Below are 12868 nucleotides of genomic sequence, written 5' to 3'. Positions count from 1 at the left end.
CAATGTATCTTCCGGTGCAAGTTCTGTATCCTTTGGACGCTTCTTACCTCTCGAACGAGGTCTTTCCGGTGATTTCTCGCTTAAACGAGCACTAGCAGGCTCTCGAATAAGCTTCCCTTGATCAATACTACTCGATCGACTCATTTGCTCACTCGATCGAGCAGTTTCTTCATCAATGTCAGTCGATCGAGTATAATTTCCACTCGAGCGACAAACTCCACTTTCTGCTTCACTCGATCGAGTAGATAAACTACTCGATCGACCAACCTGTTCTTCCTGTTCACTCGATCGAGTGGAAAAACCACTCGATCGAGGGCTTTCATCCTCAATTCTACTCGATCGAACACGATTTGGTCGATCGAGCAACCGCTTTGTCGTGAGCCCTTTTTTCTCGACAAAGACATCGTTCACCATCGATTTGCAGACTTCCTCGGGTCTGATTTCGACATTTCCGGTCCCTCATAAGAAAGACCGCTTCTCAATTCTATCAGATTTACCGTCTCATGTGGATTCTTCTCATTTTGAGTCGGTAAATGACCCTGCTTTCTCGTTGACTGATTCGCGGCCAATTGGGCAACTTGAGTTTCAAGTGCCTTAATAGACGCGTCCTTCTGTTGATCACTCAGCTGCAACTGCTTTGTAATGGATTGCAACATAGACTTTATCTCTCTTATTTCATTCACCCCACCGGAAGATGATGCCCCATGGTTAGGAGGATTGAAAGAAGGAGGCTTCTGAAAGCCTTGTTGATTCTTGTGTGGAGGAATATACGGCTGCTGCTGATTCAGAGGAGCAGTGGGATTGAGCACATTCTGACTACTCCCACCTCAAATTGGGATGGACATTCGGCTCGTAATAAGTGTTGTTCTGCCGGTAATGTTGAAAGGCAGCACAAGACTCATAGGAGTTGGGACAATTATCTGAGACATGTCCCTCTCCTCCACATCTTCTACAGACGAAAGGACCGTCTGACACAGCATTCACCTGATACATCCCTCCTTTGGAAGCTCCTCCCAACTCATATTTATCAAATCTTGCAGTGAGAGCTTCAAGTGCGGCTCTGAGAAGAAGATTCAGCAGCTCTTCTTTGATTGCCTCGGAGTTCCCATATTTGACTTTATGGGTGGCCAAATCATCAATGATCTTCCACCCCTTAGTCTCTCCCATGTTCTCGGCAAATCGGCCATTGGCAAAGACATCCAAAATAGCTCTCGATCGTCGACTGACCCATTATAGAACTGATTGCAAAGACTCCACTTCTCGAACCCATGAAGCGGAATGGTTCGCACCAGCTTCTTGAAACGGACCCATGCTTCATGAAAGTTCTCATCAGGCCCCTGTTTAAAGCTCGTGATCTGAGCTCTAATGGCAATAGTCTTCGATGCAGAAAAGTACTTCTTGTAAAATGCTAAAGCCAGTGAATTCCAGTCAGTTATACCGTGAGCAGCCCGGTCCAAATCCCTATACCACTCCCTTGCAGCATCACGGAGTGAGAAAATAAACATGGTTTCTTTTATCTGATCTGGTGTCACGCCAGTTGGTGGGAGTATGGAGCAGCAATAATCTATAAAGGTCTCCATGTGCTTAGCTGCATCTTCATTTGCAGCTCCCCCGAACTGGTTCCTTTCAACCAAGTTGATATAAGAAGGCTTTGGTTCAAATTTTCTTGCCTCCCCTGGTAATACAAATCCCTTATAGAGATTTGCAGCTGTCGGTTCAGAGTGACTGGCAATGGTTGCTTCTTCGGCCATTTCTAGAAAGTCCGGAGAAATGACTGTTTCAGCTGATGAATTGGAAACTGGAGATGAAGGTGGATTTTCCTCGAACAGCTCGTTCTCGTAAAAGCTTGACAGAGTACTCAGCTCTTCCTCTGTCGGTAATACCCTTTGTGATCATCTCAACTCGCGCAAAGATTTCTCAAGCTCAAGATTATAAGGCAATAATTCACCACCCTGTGACCTGCGCATAAGAAGAACCTACAAATAGGATATAAGAATAGTCTAAGGAATGGATGTCCCTTAAACTGAAAAGAAAGACTAAAAATAAACAACTAATAATGTAACAATTGCCTCCCCGGCAACGGCGCCAAAATTTGACACGGCTATCGTAACCCTATCAAAGATAAAACCTAACGGTCTCAACTAAAATGTAGCAGAGGCAGTCGAGTATCGAATCTACAGGGAGGTAATGTAATTAACAGTTGCCTAATTCTAGTCCTAAAGTAACAATGGGGGGGTTTTGTTGAATTGATTTCTAAACTACGAGATTTTAAGGAAAAAAGAAATAAAAACAAAGGCAATGAGGGCAGAAAATCGGTTTAGACTATCAAGAAGAGAGGGACATGTCGGGATTTCGGTTCACTACGGTAGTCCAATAACTCAGCTGTAAATGACTCAGACGAATTAATGTGAGACGGATGTTGAAAGGTCCTTTCGGTCCACTTTCTATCCTAAAATACCACTAACTTAACTTTCGTCCTCATTAGGGTAGTCTACTGTTCATAGCAGGCCTATTTAGTCCAATCTTTCGATCCAGGATTAATTTTTAGCCAGATTAAAGGGTGGCATAGAAGCGTGCACTCAACTAGGTCGGATAAATACAGTTAAATTGCTATGGTGACAGAGTCTCATAATTAATTCATCTAATTCATTTACTACGTCGTCATATTTCTACCGCAGATTCCCTAATCCCAACATGAAAGGGATTTAGTTACTCATATCGCTAATTAAACTAACAGCAATTAAAATTCCAGCAGAAAACATAATGAAATAACAATAGATCGCAATAAGGAAAATTAGGGGAAAGAAGTAAATGCAATGAAACAAGTAATAAAAGCAAACAAATGATTAATTATTATTAAAGGGAGAGAAGGAATTACAATCCAAGCGAATCCGGCGTAAAGAACACAAATTCCAAGTGAAACAATCCCGAAATAAAGTAACAGTAGAGAAGGATGAAGCAACGTAATAATGTTAACAGTAGAGAGTTGGTAGATGAAAAGATGATCCTAATTAACCTAGTAAAGCATGCTTAAATAGCAAACAAAATAAGTTTAGCGAAAATAAACAACTCACGGGCTGTTTAAAGCCCAAAACCAACGAAACCACTCGATCGAGTGGTTTAAAACCACTCGATCGACCAACTCTTCAGCAATTTCTACTCGATCGACTGGAAAGCTGCTTGATCGAGTAACAGGTCTTTGTGCAGCTTAATGATCGAGTGAAAAACCACTCGATCGACCATCAGAGGACGTGAAAACCACTCGATCGAGTGGTAAAACTCCTCGATCAAGTACTTCATCTTCACTTCAGCTCAAGTCCGCGTCTAAGTGCCTCGTATTGCGTGCCACGATGCTTCCAAACACAGTATCTCACTCAGGAAAATCCCGTCTCCTCTAAATGCATGCAAAAAGGACGAAAAAGGGTACGATTCCACTACTTTCGCGTTCATTTCTACAAAATAGATAAAATGAACCAAAGTAGCCAATTCGGGGCAAAATACCATAGAAATAGTACAAATATGCATAGAAATACGTGCTGAAATAAGACTATATATTAGGCACGTATCTCACTTTTCTAACAATTCCAACCAACATTGTAAACCAACTATCATGCGACATGCTTTCAACCAACAACATACGAAATCACATCATCATCATCTTTTCTACACATTCCCCATTATCCACATACGTACATCCACTGATTCATGTCACACATAACTATATAGATACACAATTCACAAGATAAACACATAGCGATCCCGACTCATATCCCATGGTGACCGGTTCAAAATTGTAGGTGGAGTTCGCGACTTTAGGACGTCTCCCAATTCTTTGGATTAGCTCCTACAACTTCTACCCCAGGTTCATTTTAATTAGACTCCCTAGGTTCATTAGATTCACTGGTTACAGGTTTCAGGATCGTCGCTCTGATACCATTTTGTAACACCCCCATACTCCAAGTGCCTTACCAGGACCACTTAAGGCATGGAAGTGCTACCATCTCGGTTACCCGAGGCAATGATAATCATAAGACAATAAAGAAACGTACTTTAAAGGTAAATATAGTTTAAATGATTACATGATTAAAACCAAAACTGATAAACTGAAATGCAACATCCTCAGACGGTCTACTACTAAAACTATCAAAGCTTTAAAACATTGTCTGACACAACGGAAGACTTCTAACTGCCACGTGATGACTCATCCCAGCTATCCCATGCGCGTCATATAATACCTGCTCAATAACTTCTCACCACCCCCGAATGGATCACCACAGTTTTTAAAACATTACACGGGGTCAGTACTAATCACACAATTTATATAAACCAACAACACAGTAAACAAGCAGCTCACACGGTCACACACACAATCACACCCACTCCAATCAATCTCTGTCACCGACTGTCCACTAGACCAGCCCTGCCAGTGGGGGACCGCAGCCGTACCCACCAAATCCCCGCTCATCATACCGAGCGATAACCCTGTCCCATTAATGTGCACATCCCCTCCCGTGGCGGGTTCCACGGAGGGCGAAACTAGGGCGTGAAGCCACTCCCGCAAGTGACTCCACTCAGCCGAGAACGCATCTCGAGAACCAGAGACAAACAATCACAACCATTAGACAGCAATCAAGACCAACAACCGTCACAATACGAATACGATAATATTCAACAACCACAACACACCAACAACACATTATGGGACTAATGCGAGTAGGAAATCCCCCGGAAAGCAGCAACACAATCGAGGACGGTCTCAACAGCTGATATCAAAAGGCTTCTTCTACCAATCCTCCTCCTAACATACAAACATAAAATCACTACCAATCACGAAATACAACAAAACCCCTAAATCCCAATATTAGGGTTTAACCAACTTTAACGAAACACTATAAAAACGGTACGTAGATCTTACCCTCGATGCAAGGATCACAAAGGTATAAAGAAAGGTAAAATCCGACCTTCCAAGCTCCAGGATTTGCCAATAATGCGATTGATGCAAAGAACGTAGTTTGTTTTCTCTTTTGAAAGCAATTAGGTTTTAAAAGTGTTTAAAGAAAAGTGGCGGAAGTAATTATATACTTAATCGCATTATTAACAAAACCCGACAAATTATCACCCCGTAAACCGGCTACTCGATCGAGTAGCTGACATACTCGATCGAGTGCCGGCTACTCTATCGAGTACCTAAGGCTACTCGATAGAGTACCCTACAGGTCAGAAACTATTTTAAAACGCAAAACACCCTTACTCGACAGAGTAAGGCCTACTCGATAGAGTACTCAGAGACTCATAAAACCGTAGTATTACAGGCGGTGTCACTCCCATCTTCATCATCATCTCCGACTTCCTCACTAGCATCGTCATCCTCATCTACCTCCATAGACCGGAGATTTCACCACTTTCACTTGAGCTCTCTTCTTCTTCCTCACTACCCTCTTCTTCTTCACCTTCTTCATTCTCTTCATTTCCTTCATCTTCTTTTCCATCACTCTCAACAACAACCTCCTCTTCACCCAAGCTAACACCCCTAGAAGCACTAGGAAAAAAAACTTCCCTATCCGCCCAACTATGCAAAGGACAAGATGGTTCTAGAAGTCCTTGCCTAACTAGATGTAAGAGAGACGGATATTGTGCTCTATATGCATTGACTCGACCCTTGTGGGCTTGCTTGTGCATTTGTTGCATCAAAAGAGTCAAGTAATCATTCCCCGCCGTAACATTTTCGGGTCGAAACTCATGGTAGGTGAACGGGTAGGGTGGAGTGATAATAGAGGAGGAGGGCTCGGCAACATCCTCCCTTTGGTGTTGTATTATGTAATCGGCTTCCTCGGAGAGTGGGAGAAGGTAGTGTGCCCTATGGACATTGAGTCGGCAAATTTTTTTTGGTAAAGTCAAGGACTTGGCATCTTTTGTTAACCACCCGAATTTGTTGTCAAGTGTGTCATTCTTGACGCAATGGAATTTGTGAACCATAGTGGCTAAATCAATGAGGTGGCCTCCCTTAACCGGTTTATAAGTACCATCTTTGTTGAAGTCCCGGTTGAAGTGTTTTGCCAACCAAGTTACCAATCCCCCATTTACTATAAAGGCCGCACCTTCCTTGCCATGATCGATATTAAGCCACCTCTCAATTAAAAGTTGAAGAATATTGTACTTTGCGGTGAACTTTCTATCAACATTCAAGGTCGACTCGAGATAGATAAAATCAAGTTCGGTGAAGTGGTTTGTTCCCTTCCTAGCAATCAAAGTGTGCCCAACAACCTTGTGCCACACCCTTATGCCCGGATGATAGACATAAAGGGCACGACAATCATAGTAAGACGTAAACTTTCTTCTGGTAATAGCCTTCCATAAAGGAGCGGGATCATATTTTGTTACGGGTTCCTTCACATAGGTCGAGTCATTGCTAAGGCCAAAAACTTTACCAAACTCACCAAAGGACATTTTCCTATCAACATTCTCAAGGCGGAATTCAATATTCGTTCGAGTCTCCACCCTTGTAACTTTCAATGAGCTTAAAAACTCCAAGGTGAGGGATGAGTAGGTTAATTCATTCATATTAAACAAAGTAAGCAATCCCATGGACTCGATGAAATTCTTGGTTTGTTCAAAGACACCCAATTTGGTCAAGGTCTCTTGGCATATAAACTTGGTGGGTAAGATAAATTTCTTAGCAAGGGATACAAATTTCTTCCTATGAGCATCGGATGTGAAAATTACCTCCGGATAATCATGTAGTTGCTCAACAACCGGAGTAGTAGTTTCCACCATAGGAGTCTCTTGAATCTCCATCCTTGCCCTTTGAACCGCCAAAGCTTTGGAAGCTTGAAGAGCTTGTTGCCTTTTTGAGAGATTCTTCTTTGGAAGTGCCTTGTTTCCACCTTTTGTCCTAGCCATCTTCTCCTTGTATGTAGTAACACCCAAAGATTTGCTTGAATTCCTCAAGTTTCAATAAGACCCAAATCGATTTAGGAAATTCGAATTTTGCCTTTGTACCCCAGAAAATCGATTCAAACTTTGAGGATTTTGGTGTTTTAATTGCTTGTTGTTGACAAAGGAGTGATTTGTTTGAGTTTTGAGGGAGTTTGGAATTGATTTGGGTGAATTTGGTTGAGAAAATTGGTTTTGATGGATGGAGGGATTGAGGGTTTAGGAGATGTGTTTGTGTTTTGAATGAGTAAAATGAAATGGGAAAGGGGGGTTTTAATCCCGTTATATTTGAATTTCAGCAGGGGAGACGAGCGTCTTGTGGTCAGGACGCTCGGATTCTTTGTCCGCTGTTTCAGAAAAGAAAGCTCGTGCTGAGACGAGCGTCTTTTGCAGGAGACGAACGTCTTTCTGAAGGGAGATGAGCGGATTCTTTTGAGGACGCTCGGATTCTTGGTCAGGGAGAAATCCCAGATTGTAATAGAAGCAGGACGAGCGGATCCTTACTGAGATGAGCGGATTCCTTTAGGACGCTCGGATCTTCAGTCAGAGAAAAAATGTTCCTTTCCAGCTCTCTCAGGACGAGCGTTTTTCTCCCAGGACGCTCGGATTTTTCATCCAGGACGAGCGGATTGCTGTCAGGCCGCTCGGATTGTCCCTGTACCTCACGGATTCAGTTCCACCCGTGGGTATTCATATAAACCATGTCATTTCCTCTTCGTTCCTTTGATCTTCATTGTAGGGGCACTACGAAGGCTTGGATAGCCTAGGCAATTGCTATCCCCACACTATGTCAAAACACTACACATCAATAAACATATAAGTCCCTCCCTCACTTTCTCTCAAAATGATAATCTTGATCAAAGCATAAAAATATAAATCCAAAATTGACAAAAATGCAATACAATAAGTAAAATGCAAGTTAAGGGGTTAGAATATTTACAAATGGTGGTTTAGGGAAGACTCCACCAAACTCTCATCCATGTATGAGATGTCAAGGGGGCATAGCCAAGGTGTTGTTGATGTTGCTCAACACCTTGAAGAAGTAATTGAAGGCTTGTTCATTGTTATTATAAAACTCTTTAATAGACTTTTGCACATTGTGTTCTTCATTGTGGTGACTTGAGTGGAAATGGTCACCAAAGCCTTGGTCTTGGGTCATAGCATTACCAATATAAGGTTTGACTAACCCTTCAAACTCATCATCCCATAGACCGCATACTTCATCTACTTGTTCCCCAATAGTATCATGAGTTGATGAGAACAACTCCTCTTTCTTCTTGTCAATATGGCCAATGAGGCCTTCTTCTTCTCTTGTCATGAGTGGTGGTGAGCTATTTAAGCTCTCATTCTTATTGAAACATTCTTGCTCTTTGGATGGAGCAACTTGGAGATTATCCACTTTCTTCTCCCATATGGGTGGTGATTCTTTACCTATAGCTTGTTCTTTGCATTGAGATGTCAACTTCTTCCTATCACTTTCTCGGCTATAATGATCAACCATGAAACATGGCTCATGTAAGCGGGGAGCTCTCATTGTCTTGTCAAGATTAAAAGTGATTGTTTCATCTCCCACTTCAAGTGTTAGTTCTCCATATTTCACGTCAATCACCGCTCCCGCGGTGTGTAAGAGAGGTCTTCCTAAAATGATAGGAATGTTGGAGTCTTCCTCCATGTCAACAATAACAAAGTCCAATGGGATGAAGAACTTGCCAATTCTTACCGACACATCCTCCTATACCCCTAAAGGTGTCTTCGTTGATCGATCCGCCATTTGAAGTGTGATATTAGTGCACTTGAGCTCTCCCATTCCTAGCCTCTTGCACACCGAGTATGGCATGACACTCACACTTGCCCCAAGGTCACATAAAGCTTTGTTGATTGTGGTGTCCCCAATGGTGCATGGAATAGAGAAACTTCCCGGATCCTTTAGTTTTGGAGGTGAACTTCCTTGTAGGATGGCACTACTCACCTTAGTGAAAACAATAGTCTCAAGCTTCCGGATGGATTTCTTCTTTGTAAGAATATCTTTCATGTATTTCGCATAGGCCGGAACGTGATTGATCAATTTCGTAAATGGAATTGAGACTTCCAAGTTTTTCACAATCTCCATAAACTTTCCAAGTTATTCATCAAACTTGGGCTTAACTTGACGACTTGGAAATGGAAGTCGAATCACATTAGGCTCTTTCTCCTTAGCCTTCTCTTCGGTCTTCTTTGAAACTTCTGGAATGGTGGGTTCTTCTTCCCTAGAATTTTCCACAACTCTTTCCTTGTCACTAGAATTCACAACATCTTCATCAACGGGCCTCTTCAGCCCTTCATACCTCGTACCACTCCTCAAATGGATGGCACTCACCGACTCATGTCTTGGTGGATTACCTTGAGGTGGCAATTGCCCCTTTTGTCTTTGTGAACTAGAAGATTCTAATTGAGACATTTGGGTCTCCAACATCTTTGTGTGAGCTAGTATGTTGTTAATGGTGATGTCTTTTGCTTGGCTATCCTTTTGCATTTGAGTGAAAAATTCTTGTTGGTTCTTTTGCATTTGGAGGACCGCTTTTTTAACATCAAAACCTTGGTCATTTGTTTGATTGTATGGAGGTTGATTTTGATAACTTTGGTTTTGATTGTAAAAGGGTCTTTGAGCTTGGTTTCTCATTGGAGGTAGGGTGTATATTTGTTGAGGGTTTTGAACATTTTGACTTTTGTATGAAAGATTGGGATGGAATTTGGTGTTTTCATTGTAATAGTTGGAATAAGGGATGCCACTTTTGTATGCTTGGAAAGCATTCACTTGTTCACTTGTTCCCCTACATTCACTTTGGTCATGTCCCAAAGTTTCACAACTCTCACATACTCCACTTGGAATTGATGATGATGCTACCATAGCATTAACATGTTGCTTGGGTGATTTGGAGGCCTCTTCAAGTTTAACCATGGCCTTCTCAAACGTCAAATTAATGGTGTCAATATGAGCACTAAGTTGAGCACCCAATTGAGTAATGGAGTCCACCTCATGCTTTCCTCCTCTAGTAGCCTTCCGAGGTCTACTATATTGTGAGTTATGGACCGCCATTTCTTCAATCTTATTCCATGTTTGATTGTCATCAACTTCGTTAAACATACCATTTGATCCCATATTGAGAATGTTTCAGGAGTCTTCATATAGACCATTCCAAAATTGTTGTACAAGGAACCACTCGCTAAGTCTATGGTGTGGACAAGATCGACAAGTGTCCTTGAATCTCTCCCATGCTTCATACAAAGATTCCTCGTCCCTTTGTTTGAACCCGGTGATTTGGGCTCTCAACATGTTAGTCTTTTCCGGAGGATAGAATTTTTTGTAGAAAGCAAGTGCCAATTTCTTCCAAGAGTCAATACCAAGTAGCCTTATCTAGGCTCTTCAACCATTGTTTCGCGGAACCAATCAAAGAAAAAGGAAATAAGACCCATCGAATTTGGTCTTGAGTAACTCCGGTTTGAGAAATCGCATCACAATAGTCACAAAAAGTCTCCATATGAGAATTGTTGGAATATGTGTCCTCCGACAATAATGCGATCACGATTGTTGATCATGATGATCACATGTTTAAGTCTCATTATAAAGAGTACAATTGGGAAGTAATTTCTTTACTGTTAACTGGTCCACACATATCGGTAATGATTGGTTGACTAGAGTTTGACATTACTATCGTGCGACGGTGGTGATCAGTTGATCCCCTAGGTCATACCTATAGGGCAACACTCTTAATTGATCATTTAATTAATCGTATAACGTTACGAGTTAATTAAATTACTTGAAAATTGACGGACGATTTTGGAAGTAAAATTTACGTATCACATTGAAATTTGATTAAATGAGATACGGTCTGAGTAATCGAATTGTATCATTGCTCAGATGAAATTATTGTTTAAGGAAACAATTAAATTTGAATGAATTATTATAAGTACAATTAGTTGTGATTTATAATTGGTAAAATATTTTGAAGTCGATTTTTGTACATGACGTATTTTTATTAATACGTTGATTTTTAATATGTTAAAAATACATAGCAATTTTATGTGACATGTGACATGTGACAAATTGACAAATCGACAAATTGACAAAGATAAAATGGAATCCATTTTATCCTCATATGGACCGAAATATTGGGTGTGATTAACATATTCTTATAATGTTAATTAAATTAGTGGAAGATGTAATCATTTTTCTACAACTAGGCATGCATACCTAGTGTCTCTTGTGGAAGAGCACCAAGCCCATGCATTGGCCTTCCTCCACCCTCCTACCCGGTTTCACCTAGAAAAGAACAAAGGGTCTTTTGTTTAAAAATTGATCATTCACCATATGCATGTGTGTGTGATAATTTTCATTCATTCATCTTATCAAAAATATTTTAGAGAGAGATAAAAATATTTTTTTTTTCTTCCTTCCTCTTTCTCCTACCCGGTTTTAGGAGCTAAGACCAAATTATTTTGGGTCATTTTTCCTTACAAATTAATATTGTACTAGTATTTATAATATTGATTTTAATTAAGAGTGTGCTTTGGGTATAAATCCTTGGGAGAGATCCTACACTTGGGTCTTTGTTCATCCAAAAGGAAAGCTCAAGAACAAGAGAGAAGAAGATCTCTCTTGTGCCCTAAAACCGAAAATCCAATGTAAGGATGGAAGATTCTTCTCTTATTTTGATTATAGTTTGCATGCATAAGATCATTTATTAATTTTATGACAAATTAAATTAAAACATATATGAGTATGTTAAGTATATAGATCTACTTTTCTTTCAATCGGTATCAAGAGCCATGGTTGTTTGCATGCAAATCGGTTAAAAGTTTTTCCGAGTTATAAAGATTAACATATAAAACTTGTATAATTTGTGTTATTATGATATATAACGAAATTAATTTATGCATGTTAAAATTTCTGGTCCTAAAATGTTTTTAGGATATTTTGGTTAATTTACGGATTTTTATTGTTCATATTATACAATAATGGCATTAAAAATATGATTTTATGAATAAAATGTCATTTTCGGACTAAAATTAGCTAAACTTCGAATTTTCCAGTGATTTTTGGATATGTTGTCACATATATTATTTTGAGATAACCTGTAAAGTTTCATATTTTTTGGACTTCTTATGCTCGAAAAATGGATTTTTCATTATTTAATTCGGATTTAGATGTAAAATAGGTTAATATGAGATAAATTTCAAATCTGGTCATATAAATTTAGTATGTTGTCACATGCAATTTTACAAGATGTGTGTAAAATAATACTATAGTGAAGTCTTTTTGCATGATTTATGGATTTTTGAAGAAAAATAGCATGAATAGTGACTTTATTAGTGAAATATTAGTAAAACATACTCTATGACTAAGGAAAAACATCATATGTTGCATTTTATTATATTTTTCAGATCTAAAATTTAAAAGTTGATGAATATAATTTTTCACATGTTTTTATGATTATTTAGTTAAAACCGATAAACCGCAACATTGTTTTTCCGGATAAAATTTCGAAATTTTTAACCTAAGTTTTTGAACATTATGAGTGTCATGGTATTTTTCCAGAATGTTCATGAGTTTAAATTTTAAATTTTGAATTTATTTGAAATTTTGTGATTTATTTGAAGTTTATAGCTTATTTTTTATAATTTTAAGTCCATTAATGAACAATTTTTGGTAATATGAGTTAATTATGGTCAAATAATTAGTGAAGACTAAATTTTGAGTCCTAAGAGGTTAGGGTAATTAACTTATGCATAAATATGAATTTATGTAATTTTTGTGATTATAAAATGTTGAATCACGCAAATCCGTAAAAACCGAGTAATATACGATATTGGCTATTTAAAGGCGATTTAGCATAAAATTGCGCATGTTCATACATATTATAATGCTGCATTTTCTTTATGATTGTCATAATTTTAA

General features: G+C 39.4%; 2 non-coding genes across 2 annotated transcripts; both read left to right on the top strand.

Annotated features, from left to right (window-relative positions):
* Positions 1 to 1263: 1263 nt before the first annotated feature.
* On the top strand, positions 1264 to 1370 carry LOC141620969 (small nucleolar RNA R71). Its single transcript, XR_012532077.1, has one exon. It is a non-coding gene; the product is annotated as a small nucleolar RNA R71 (small nucleolar RNA).
* An 8768-nt stretch (positions 1371 to 10138) lies between these two features.
* LOC141620180 (small nucleolar RNA R71) lies at positions 10139 to 10246 on the top strand. Its single transcript, XR_012531904.1, has one exon. It is a non-coding gene; the product is annotated as a small nucleolar RNA R71 (small nucleolar RNA).
* The last annotated feature ends 2622 nt before the right edge of the window (positions 10247 to 12868 follow it).

Source organism: Silene latifolia, chromosome 1 (genome assembly GCF_048544455.1).
Source record: "Silene latifolia isolate original U9 population chromosome 1, ASM4854445v1, whole genome shotgun sequence".
NCBI lineage: Eukaryota > Viridiplantae > Streptophyta > Magnoliopsida > Caryophyllales > Caryophyllaceae > Silene > Silene latifolia.
Note: the sequence above shows the minus strand (reverse complement) of the source record. Positions and strands in the feature narration are given on the sequence as shown.